Below are 10,294 nucleotides of genomic sequence, written 5' to 3' on the forward strand. Positions count from 1 at the left end.
TTAATCTGTGCAGTAACTACACCTTATGCATAGGGCTATGACTAGCCTTTATTACTCATAAGTTTGTTTTCAAATAATTTTCACCAGTAATCTGAAAATTTTGACAATTTAAAATGATTACTATTTTTATGTTTACATGAAAAACTAGTATAAAAAATAATTTGACTAAAGTGAAAATTTCAAATAAGTCCACTGGCAGATGAAAATAAAGCAAAAAATTACAATGGGTTTCTCACCTTCTATAGTAGTTGGTTTCAAACATGTGTAAAAAGTAAATTCTATGCTATGAGACGATGAAATCATCTTAGAAATTAGTTTCTAAGATCAGTCTTAAAGATATTTCAGAATATTCTAGAATATGATCTAATTATTCTTTCAGTTGTTTATAGAAAAATAAAACCACAGAATTATTCCTGTTACCTGGGTTGAAGATCCTAATAACTAAATAGGTGTAAATTTGGATAAGGTATAATAATTTGAAATGAGTGGATAATGTCTGATTTCTCTATGAAGCATAAGTAGATTTTAGATACCTTATATCTGTGACTCAGAATGTCAAATTACAGCATGTATTGGCAGTAGCTGTCTATGGCAGAGAGGTAATATTTGGTCTGCTATGAAGGACAATAAAGAACGAATGAACTTTTTTTCCTTGAGAGACAAGAATATTAAATAGAAATAATATCAAGGAAAAAATTGCCTGGTCCCAAAATATAAGGGTCATTAATTGAAGACAACAATTTTACTCTTTTTTGACAATGAATAGCATTATCCATATTATTAGGAATAATGTAATACCACCTCATTCTTATCATGTGTTACAATCATTATGTATATATGAATACATATATAAAAATACAGACACTGCATGGTGACTAAGCAGTTTTGGAATTAATCCATAGACTAAGTCACAGCATGCATAAATTGTTTACATCTTAACTGCTTATTTATACCTGAACAAATGTTCAATAAGTATACTGCTAATTTTCAAATGATGTAATAAAAAATCTGGTGGTAGTACAGTATTATTTTGCTGAATTACATTTGAGAAAAAAGAAGCTTCCTGCTGCATCTATTTTAACATAGTATATCATGGATCTTCTTATAAGAATACATGTATGGAAACTTAAAAGGTCATAAATTTCTCATGAGGAGACGTTATTTGATCTGTCATTGGTGTGTATTTGCAAAGCATTTTAACACTACAAACACTAGAAATTTGAAGACTGGGCATTGGAAAAGGTTTATACTCTACTACAGTGATGCTGGTGTACTTCGGTCTCTGAGTGACGTCAATCAGTTGGAGGTAGGAGTTTATCAATGAATTGCTTGACATCCATCATTTCCTGTTGACACGAACTATGCATCATACTTTAAAACCTATGAAGGTTTTACCAATGTTTTTAGTTTTTCAACCATAAGAGAACCAAACACCAGGGGAACTAAAGGGTCACAATCTCTGTGGCACTGGAGAATAGAAATATCTCTATTAGCGCCACTGATAGGGCCCTGTGGAAATGAAGCCTGAAGTAGAAACCAGCAACTGAGCGCAGTGACACCCGTCAGTTTCCGCTGCGTGGTAAGGGCAGTATATAAAGATAAAGCTCCTCCCTGAGAAAATCCTCCCAAAATAATTCTGTTAGAAGGAATGCCATTGTTCACTTCTTGATCAATCAAAGCTTTTATATTTTCAGCTGCCTGTTTACTCCCAGGTTCATCCTCTTGTGAATCTGGTGAAAGCCCAATAATATCAAACCATGAAGGCACAGCCATGTTCATATTTAATGTAAAGGCATAACAGACGGGGCATGCGGGCAGATATATTTGATATGTGAACTTCTGATACCTGCAAAGGCTTCTGTTCATCCGTGCCCAGTATCTCCCAAGCCGTGAAGGAAAATCACCGTGGCGGTGGCCTTCCAGGCGGCGGGCATGATGGTTTTCAGCGGGGCTGACATGTTATTTCTGCACATAACACCGGCTCAGCTCGCAGCGCAAGCGGAAGGAAGGGCGGGCGCCCGGCGGCGGCCCAAGGGCGTGCGAACGGCCAGCTTGTTTTTGTAGTTGCTTTCACTGACCTAGTGTTATGTAGTTTATTTATTTATTTAAATATTTATTTATAAATAAAGAAAACTTTACAATTGGTTAGATATTATTTCGAAGCATGTAAGCTGATTTGTGTAATGAGTATGAAATTATGAAATAAATAAAACTAGGAAGAAAACTATAACTATCTGGATGAGTTCCATGTCTCATAAAAGAGTTTGTTTAAAAATGCCCTTTGCTATGGTTGCTTTAAATTAGTTGGTTTTGTTGTTTGGGCTTCAAAGAATGGTTTTATATACAGGGAAGTAGTTTTTATTTTACATATTCCATAATAATGTGGTTCATATCAATATAAACATCATGTAGTTCTCAAAGTCAATAGTTAATTTCCTCATACTGATTTGTGATTTTGAACACACAGACACACACACACACACACCAAAGTTATATATAAACAAGATTTTACCCTAAAATGTATGCATAATGCTTAGCCTGAAAGACTATTTTCTACCATGGAAAGAGTTTAATGAATAAAGTAGAACTGTTTGAAAATGAGTAAAAGTGTTAGTCCACCATAAACATGTTTTGTTAGATAAATTCAAATATTTATATTTGATAATTTTGAGTATATTGATTCTAGAAGAGAGACTATATGAAGGATGTCAAGGCAGTCATTTGCCAGACTGTAAGTAATTACTTCTTTATACTTTGTTTTCACAGACTGTCTTATTTCAGGAGAATTTTTATTTCTGAAATCATTGATCGGTGTTATTATTCCTGCCATTTAAATGAACTGCAGATATTTTCTTGGTTAAAGCGATATAGTGACAAGATTTTGTAGTGTAGCCCATTCTTTTAGGGATAAAGATATTTATACAGCACTTTCTGCCAACATAACATTTTCCCTACTGACTTCTGTTGTTGCCTGTTACATGTTCATTCAAAGGCAAGAAAAGCGCAGCAAATCTGTCTATAAGAGTATCCTTTGGCTTTAGGAATTTTTAGCACCAGTAAAAATGGAAACTTCTATTGTTTTCCTTTGGTGAAGACTACTTTGTTGACAAGAAATACCTGTAGTCCAGATTAAAAGAAGAAAACGTTTATGGAATAGAGAATTATTTTCAGTGAAAACAATTAAAATGATTACAAAGTCCACTTTTTGTTGTTGTTGCTTTTTTGCCTGCAAGAACAAAATGGTCATAGGCAAGAAACAAAAACATTGCTTCACATTTGAAAGGCCTCTGGAAAAAGTTCAAAACGATTTGAAGACTACTGTCTCATCAGTTTCTTCAAGTGTTAGAATTAGGAAAGACTTGGCATTACTATAGATTTTATGAACTTATTTAAAAAAATATTCTTCATTGCAAGAAAATGAAAAATTATAATTTAAAAAATAATTTTCATGGTTATAGATATATAACAAATACCTTCACTTGGGATGTTATCTGCTATACTGAATATTCTAGATTTTTATTAAGTAATTGTATGGAAACATAGGCCCAAATGTAGTACTTAAAGTAAAAATGGCTAAATGTTTCCTCATTATTAGATTGCTATTCTTGTTGAAGAAAATAATTTAATTTTTTAATTTTTATCCTCATTCTTTAGTAATTCACTGATTAAATAGCAAATAATAACCAAGATGATTCTAGTATTGTAGGGTGAAGGAGTATATATGGTAATCCAGGTCAAGTACTTGATGCATTTCCTAGCACATTGTTCGACCTCAGTAAATGTTAGGAATAATTTATTATCAGTAAACCAGTTTCGCGTTGTCACTAATTTATTGTGTCATCTTTGGTCAGCCATTTATCTTTTAGGTCCTCATTTTCTTCATTTGAAAATATGGGGGAAGGTTTGAAGTAGATGATCTCTATGTCTCTTCAAGCTATAATAGATAATTGTACTTTGTAGTGTACTCAAAGTGAATGACTTCTAGGATTCTGGGGCTTGATTTAAAGGGTACATATAGCACTTGTTATGTAAATATATTGGCTATTTTTTATATAGATGCCATTTAAATAAATCCTTTCCAAGAAATGTCATTGGCTGACATTAATTAATTTTTATAAAGAGCTTTGAAGATGAGAAATGGTATATAAGCGGTCATTACTATCAAGCATGAGGAGTGTAAGTTTAACATTGCTATAATGTAGTTTGAATCAGAAAATAAGATTGTATTAGAATAATTTTTAATAACACCAACAAAAAGCATGAATCCCTTTTCTGAAGGAAAGAGTACATAAAATTATGCACATGTGATAAGTGCTTGAACATTTCATTAAATACTTTTACAATGACAAAAAATGCTGTATATGGTATTCAATTCAAAAATTTCTGAAAAGAATCTTAAGCACAACTGTTACTAAAATATAGAGGACATTGCTTTTGAAAGTTTTTTAAAATAAATTGCTATTTATAATGTGCATATTGGTAATTATGCCTAAAACCTTTTGGCTACCCAAAGCGGTGAGATTTTTATATGCAATAGTCCCCCTTATTCATGAGGGATACATTCCAAAACCCCTAGTGGATATTTGAGACCACATATAGTAAACAATCATATGTGTACTATGTTTCTCCTATATATACATACCTATGGTAAAGTTTAATTTTTAAATTGGACACAGTATTCATGCACTTTGAAGCCATTATTAAGTAAAATGAGGGTTATTTGGTCACAAGCACTGTGATACTGCAACAGTAGATTTGATAATAGAGCTGGTTAGTAAGTGACTAATGGGTAGGTACATACACAGTTTGGATACACTAGACAAAGGGTGGATTCACATCCTGGGGGGGACAGAGTGGAACAGAATGATGTGTCATTGTAAACTTATGAGTTATTTGTCTCTGAAATTTTCCATTTAATATTTTTAAACTAACTAACCACAGGTAACAAATCACAGAAACTACAGGTAAAGGGAAACCGCTATAGTTTCATTTCAAGGGATAAGTTGACACTGACTCATAGTGTCTCTAAATAAATGGAATAACGAATCCTGCAAATATGTAGTGCTATGATGCTATGCAACTTAAAAGGGTTAAAATATATAAACACACTAAATTTTGATTCTACAATTCATTATATAAATCTCTATGATACATTTCCTTTCTACTTTAGCATTTTATTAATTCTGTATTTTACCTATTTTTAGAAACTTATTGCTAAAACGTATTTCTAATACAAAGTCTTCCCTATACTAAGAAACACTACTTATCTCATTTGTAAGTCCAGAATGCTTCCTTGGAGGAGTAGAGACGCAAGGGCAAAGAGTATCTATTGAGATAGCTCATCACCCACCAAATACCCCCATGCCATTCATATCTAAGGTAGTCTAGTCTAAAGAGAGGGATAGATAACATACATAATAGAAATATTCTGAAAATGTTTGTTGACTTCTGCCTTAAGAATACCTGATATTCATTTTGGTGTGCCATTATTTAAACATATGTATATAAAATATATAATCTAGAATATATTTTAATTAATACTTATCTAAATTATAGAGTCACTCTTTCAAAGTCAGCAGATATTTGGTGATGTGTTCATCTGTATAACCTTGCATTTTGGTACTTAAAGGACAAGTAGTTTAATTTTACATGATAGAAAATACAAGTTTTCTGATGTAAGTTTTCTATCATTTTAATCATTTTTCATGTCTATGTAGACAAATATTCATTAGTAAATCCAAGTGTTTCTTAATCTTAAATGTTGAGAAAAAATGTTGGCAAAAGAACCATCATCTTACAAAAAACACACACAAAATGAGGATATGATTTGTGTAAATATTTCGCCATTTAGTAAGGCTAACTGTAATTTCTCATAGCACATTTTTTTCTTCACAGTAATCCAGTGTTTGTGTATTTAACTAAGTAAAGCTGAGAGATTTTGTGTCTCATAAACTTCTTAGGAGAGTCTCTTGGCATCGTCATTTGCCACTTGCCTTTTAGTGCTCCTTGGTTCATTTATTTGAAGATGAAAAACTCAAAATGTTATAACTTGCTGATGTTTTGCCTTCTTTGTTACTGTTCTTCCTTAAACATTAGAATAAAATGTTCAAGAATATTCATTGTAAGCACGTCCCTGAAGCTATTTCCCCAGGGCAATGTTCAGTTTCAAATCATGGAGATGATTTTGATAAAAGGACTTGATACTATAAAGGGAAGAATTTGTATAAGTCCGTCATCTGGCCATCCTGTGATGATAGCATTTATTTTCTCAAAACCTTGGCAGGTCTGCAAAAGAAGTCAATGAACTAAAGGTTAGACAAACATGGTGCATAGTATCACTGTATCAATACATAAGCAATTTCAAGTTTTTCTCTATATAAAATGAGAGTTAGGGTTAAAAAAGTCGTTTCTGAAACTTTTAAAGTAATTTCTGAATATTTTGTAGAAGTTTATTTTCATAAAACATTTATAACCCAAGCACAGTAATATTATTCTTAGAGTTGAGATCGGTAAAGGAACAAATGAGTTTAGAGAGAATTCTCTAATAACTAGCTAAAAAGTAAAAATTCTGTGAACCAACAATTTGTGATAGATGCAGCCTTAATCATGGCTTAGATCTCATCAAGATCCCTTACAAAAATATGGATAGCACTTCCCTTCATTTCCAGTATTAGATGGTAGGCCATTGCTTCAGACCTGTATTTCTGCTTGGCCTAGTTTCTTCTCTACACCTATCACCAAAACTTTTGGAAAAAAGGCATGATGGAGGAGGAGATGGTTCTGTGGGAAGAGAAAGAAAAGAAAAGCAACTAAAGAGAAAAACATAATGGCTTGACATATTAGAGAACTTTAAACATACATCTGTTTATCATTTATCGCTGTCCTACCATCTATCTATGCAGTTATATATCTATCAATCAACCAATCATCTGTCTATCCATCAATCTAATCCATCTACCTATCAGTCAATTACATTTTAAAAGCTCATCTTTTAATTCCGCTTCAATTGAAATGATTCTGTCTCCTGTTAATAGATAGTGTTACAGGGCTTGTTGTAGTTACCGCTTTCCAAATCCTTGTATGCAGGGGAAAAAAAAAAAAAGAAAAGATGTGATGCATTCTAACCAAGCTCAGTTGCATTGAATATTGTGGTTTCTCTTAGTTGATCCTCACTTGGCTCACCTACCAGTTGTTTCTCTCTGACTAACTCATTTTCTGAAAAGGTTTCCCAAGTAAGACATTTTAAGTTTATAGGCAGAATTGCAGTAATTTAGAAACAGTTAAATTACCTAGACCTTTCCATTCCAGCCATTTTTTAAATCTAAAATTATTCTGCCAACGTTTGTTTAAATATTGAGCCAATTGACATTAGTGAGTCTTGACTGTTCATTAAGAACAAATTTTCCCAGATACTGAATAGTTACGTAAATTGCATAGCAGATGTTTTTCTAGGAAAGATCCAAAGTTCAATATTCAAAATATCCATGGAAGTATTTTAATTAAAATATTGAATATTTTGGAATAAAAACTGGTAATATATTTTTACCTTTTTAAATTAATTTTAAAAACTTATTTTAAGTTCAGGAGTACATGTGTAGTTTTGTTACATAGGTAAACTTGTGTCATGGAAGTTTGTTGTACAGATTATTTCATCATGCAGGTATTAAGCCTAGTCCCCATTAGTGATTTTTGCTGATCCTCTCCCTCCTCCAACCCTCTACCTTCCGATAGGTCATAGTGTGTGTTATTCCCCTCTATGTGTCCATGTATTCTCATCATTTAGCTCCCACTTAGAAGTAAGAACATGTGGTATAAGCTTTTCAAAGAAGGTAATATTATTAGAAAGGAATTAAATCATGATATTTTACAAATTCCTTAGTTTACCACATATTTCTTTTGCTTCTTAAATTAAATACATCATCACTGGGTTAAAAACTAGTGATTTATTACTAAACATTAGAAATATGTATGGTAATTATTTTTGGAATGATGGAATTTTATATTTAAATCAGGAATAACATCCCCCAAAAGTTGCTTAATTGAAATAGTCATACTCTTCTTGTTTCCTTCAAAATAAACATCAGTATTCATCAGATGATTGATATATTGATTAAAACATAAATAATAGCACCGTTTTTTCTTATGTAAAATGTCTTTTCCTTGCATTGCTTGTACTAGACAAGTAGAAGGCATATTTTATGAAAAAAAAAGTCAAGTGTTCTCTAGAAAAACCTATCACAATTGCTTATTTCAGTTGTCATTGATGGCTCAATTTCTTATTGCTTGTGCCACCAATTCAGAGATACACACAAATTTTAATGTACCTTTAACATAGCATATATTGCTGTTAGAGAATGGTTTGGGACAAAATCCAAGAATTTTGATGTGACATAGAGTGACTGGTACTAAAATGACCACTAAAATCCCTTCTTCTCTTATTAAAGCCTGCATTACCACTTTTTGAAGCTGGTTCTTAGCTAGAGACATGTAGAAAGAAGCACACTTAATGACATGATTAATTTTGTACAATTTAATGAAGGAGGTAGTTCAAGGCTGTTGGAAATAGTTTTTCTGAAACATAAGTACTCTTACTTTAAAAATGCCATGTTTATTTTTTAAGGTATTAAAATTTACTTGAAAATGTTTCTATACCTTTTAATGAGTTCAATTTCAGACATATATATTGCATAATTTAAAACTAGATGAAATATTTTGTTTTATAAACAGTAAATTTATCTTTTTAAATATTTTTATTTAAAAAGGGAACCAGTTATTATGTGAGACTAGTATTTTTTAGAAAAAAATCATGATGTTATTAAATTAAATACAATTCTTTATGTCTTTAGAGCTGCTCATTTAAAAATATTTCTTTGTCAAAATGCCAAAGAATAAACAATCTCTTTATCAAATTACTTTGATAGTTTTGAGTTGACACCCAGAATACCCAGGCTTTGCGGTCTCTGGCAGAAGGGCATGTAGTTATAAACTTGCAAGTCCTGGGAATTTTTTTCATGTACATGAACCCACCTCAGGAAATTCAGCATTCCCGGAAATAAAGATCTCAGGAGACCCCAGGATCTTTAATATTAATTGTGAACGGTCTAGAATGATATACTGTACAAAGCAGCCATTGCAAATTTGTACTAAAACAAAGAGTGAAATCAAGACAAACCAAAATAGTCTGTGCCCCCTTAAAAAGTTGCTTATCTTTAAAATGAGCACTAAACTGTGTTTCCCATGCAATATAAACAGAAGAATTACTCATCTTTCCAAAAAAAGCAAATCCTTATTAATGTATCAGTCAACATTTTTTAAAATTAAATTTGTCATCTAAATTCAAGCACTTCCCAAATAATCAAGATGTATCAAAACTCTACATGTGCATGCCCAGGTATTAAGAAACAAGTATATTTAAAGGCTACAGTTGATTTATGTACCTAAAATGTAATTGTTTTATTATTGTGAGACAAAAATAAATTTTCTCTTAAGATGCCTTATATTGTATATGAGTTGTAGAGTTTGTGATTTCTTAAATATATAGTGCTTATTTTTGAATTTAGTGACACACGCTTGTATGGAATGCTGGGATTGTGATGGAATGTTGAGATAGGATGGGATTGAAATAAAGGAAACTACTCCAAAAGAGTGGTAAGAAAGATTTAGAATGTTATGAATTGTTTTCTGGCTTTGAAGTGTGCTACCTTTAATACGTGTGTTTGTCTTATATTGTCTTTCTAGTGTATTATACTTTAACTCAGTGGTTGCTGCCAAATCCATCTCTCCTTGATTTAGTTGTAATAAGAAACTTGTTTTCTTTTCTCCCTTTTACACTTTCCCCCTTTCTGCACAACTTTGCTTTATTCTTTAACTCCTCCTCCCCAAATCCAAATGAAGTGTCACAATTTAGACTTCAAAGCAATTTTTTAAGTTTCATTACTCACTTGAAAGGGGTAACTCTCTTCTATGCCCTGTATGATTTTGTCTTCTAAATAAAATGCTTTGGCAATTTAAATTTATTTCAAAAATGCAGGTGGAAAATTGATTTAAAATACCTTAAAATTAATGGTGCATTACAAGTTTACTTTATTCTAGTTTATCTAGAATGGTTTAGGAGCCCTACATAAAACTTGGGTGCTGTGTTCAAAGTTTGTTATAAAAATAAAGCACTAAAAGTTTCTGGACTGATTTCGAAAATCTAACAAAGTTCTTAAGGTTCTTATCAGGATACTTTTTAAAGAATGAATAATCATTTTTATAGGGTAAAATCTGAGATAATATGGGTAAACTCTTGGAA

General features: G+C 31.8%; 1 pseudogene; it reads right to left on the reverse strand.

Annotated features, from left to right (window-relative positions):
- Positions 1-1,380: 1,380 nt before the first annotated feature.
- LOC105514428 lies at positions 1,381-2,045 on the reverse strand (annotated as a pseudogene).
- Between the last annotated feature and the right edge of the window lie 8,249 nt (positions 2,046-10,294).

Source organism: Colobus angolensis, unplaced genomic scaffold (assembly GCF_000951035.1).
Source record: "Colobus angolensis palliatus isolate OR3802 unplaced genomic scaffold, Cang.pa_1.0 Scaffold244, whole genome shotgun sequence".
NCBI classification, from domain to species: domain Eukaryota; kingdom Metazoa; phylum Chordata; class Mammalia; order Primates; family Cercopithecidae; genus Colobus; species Colobus angolensis.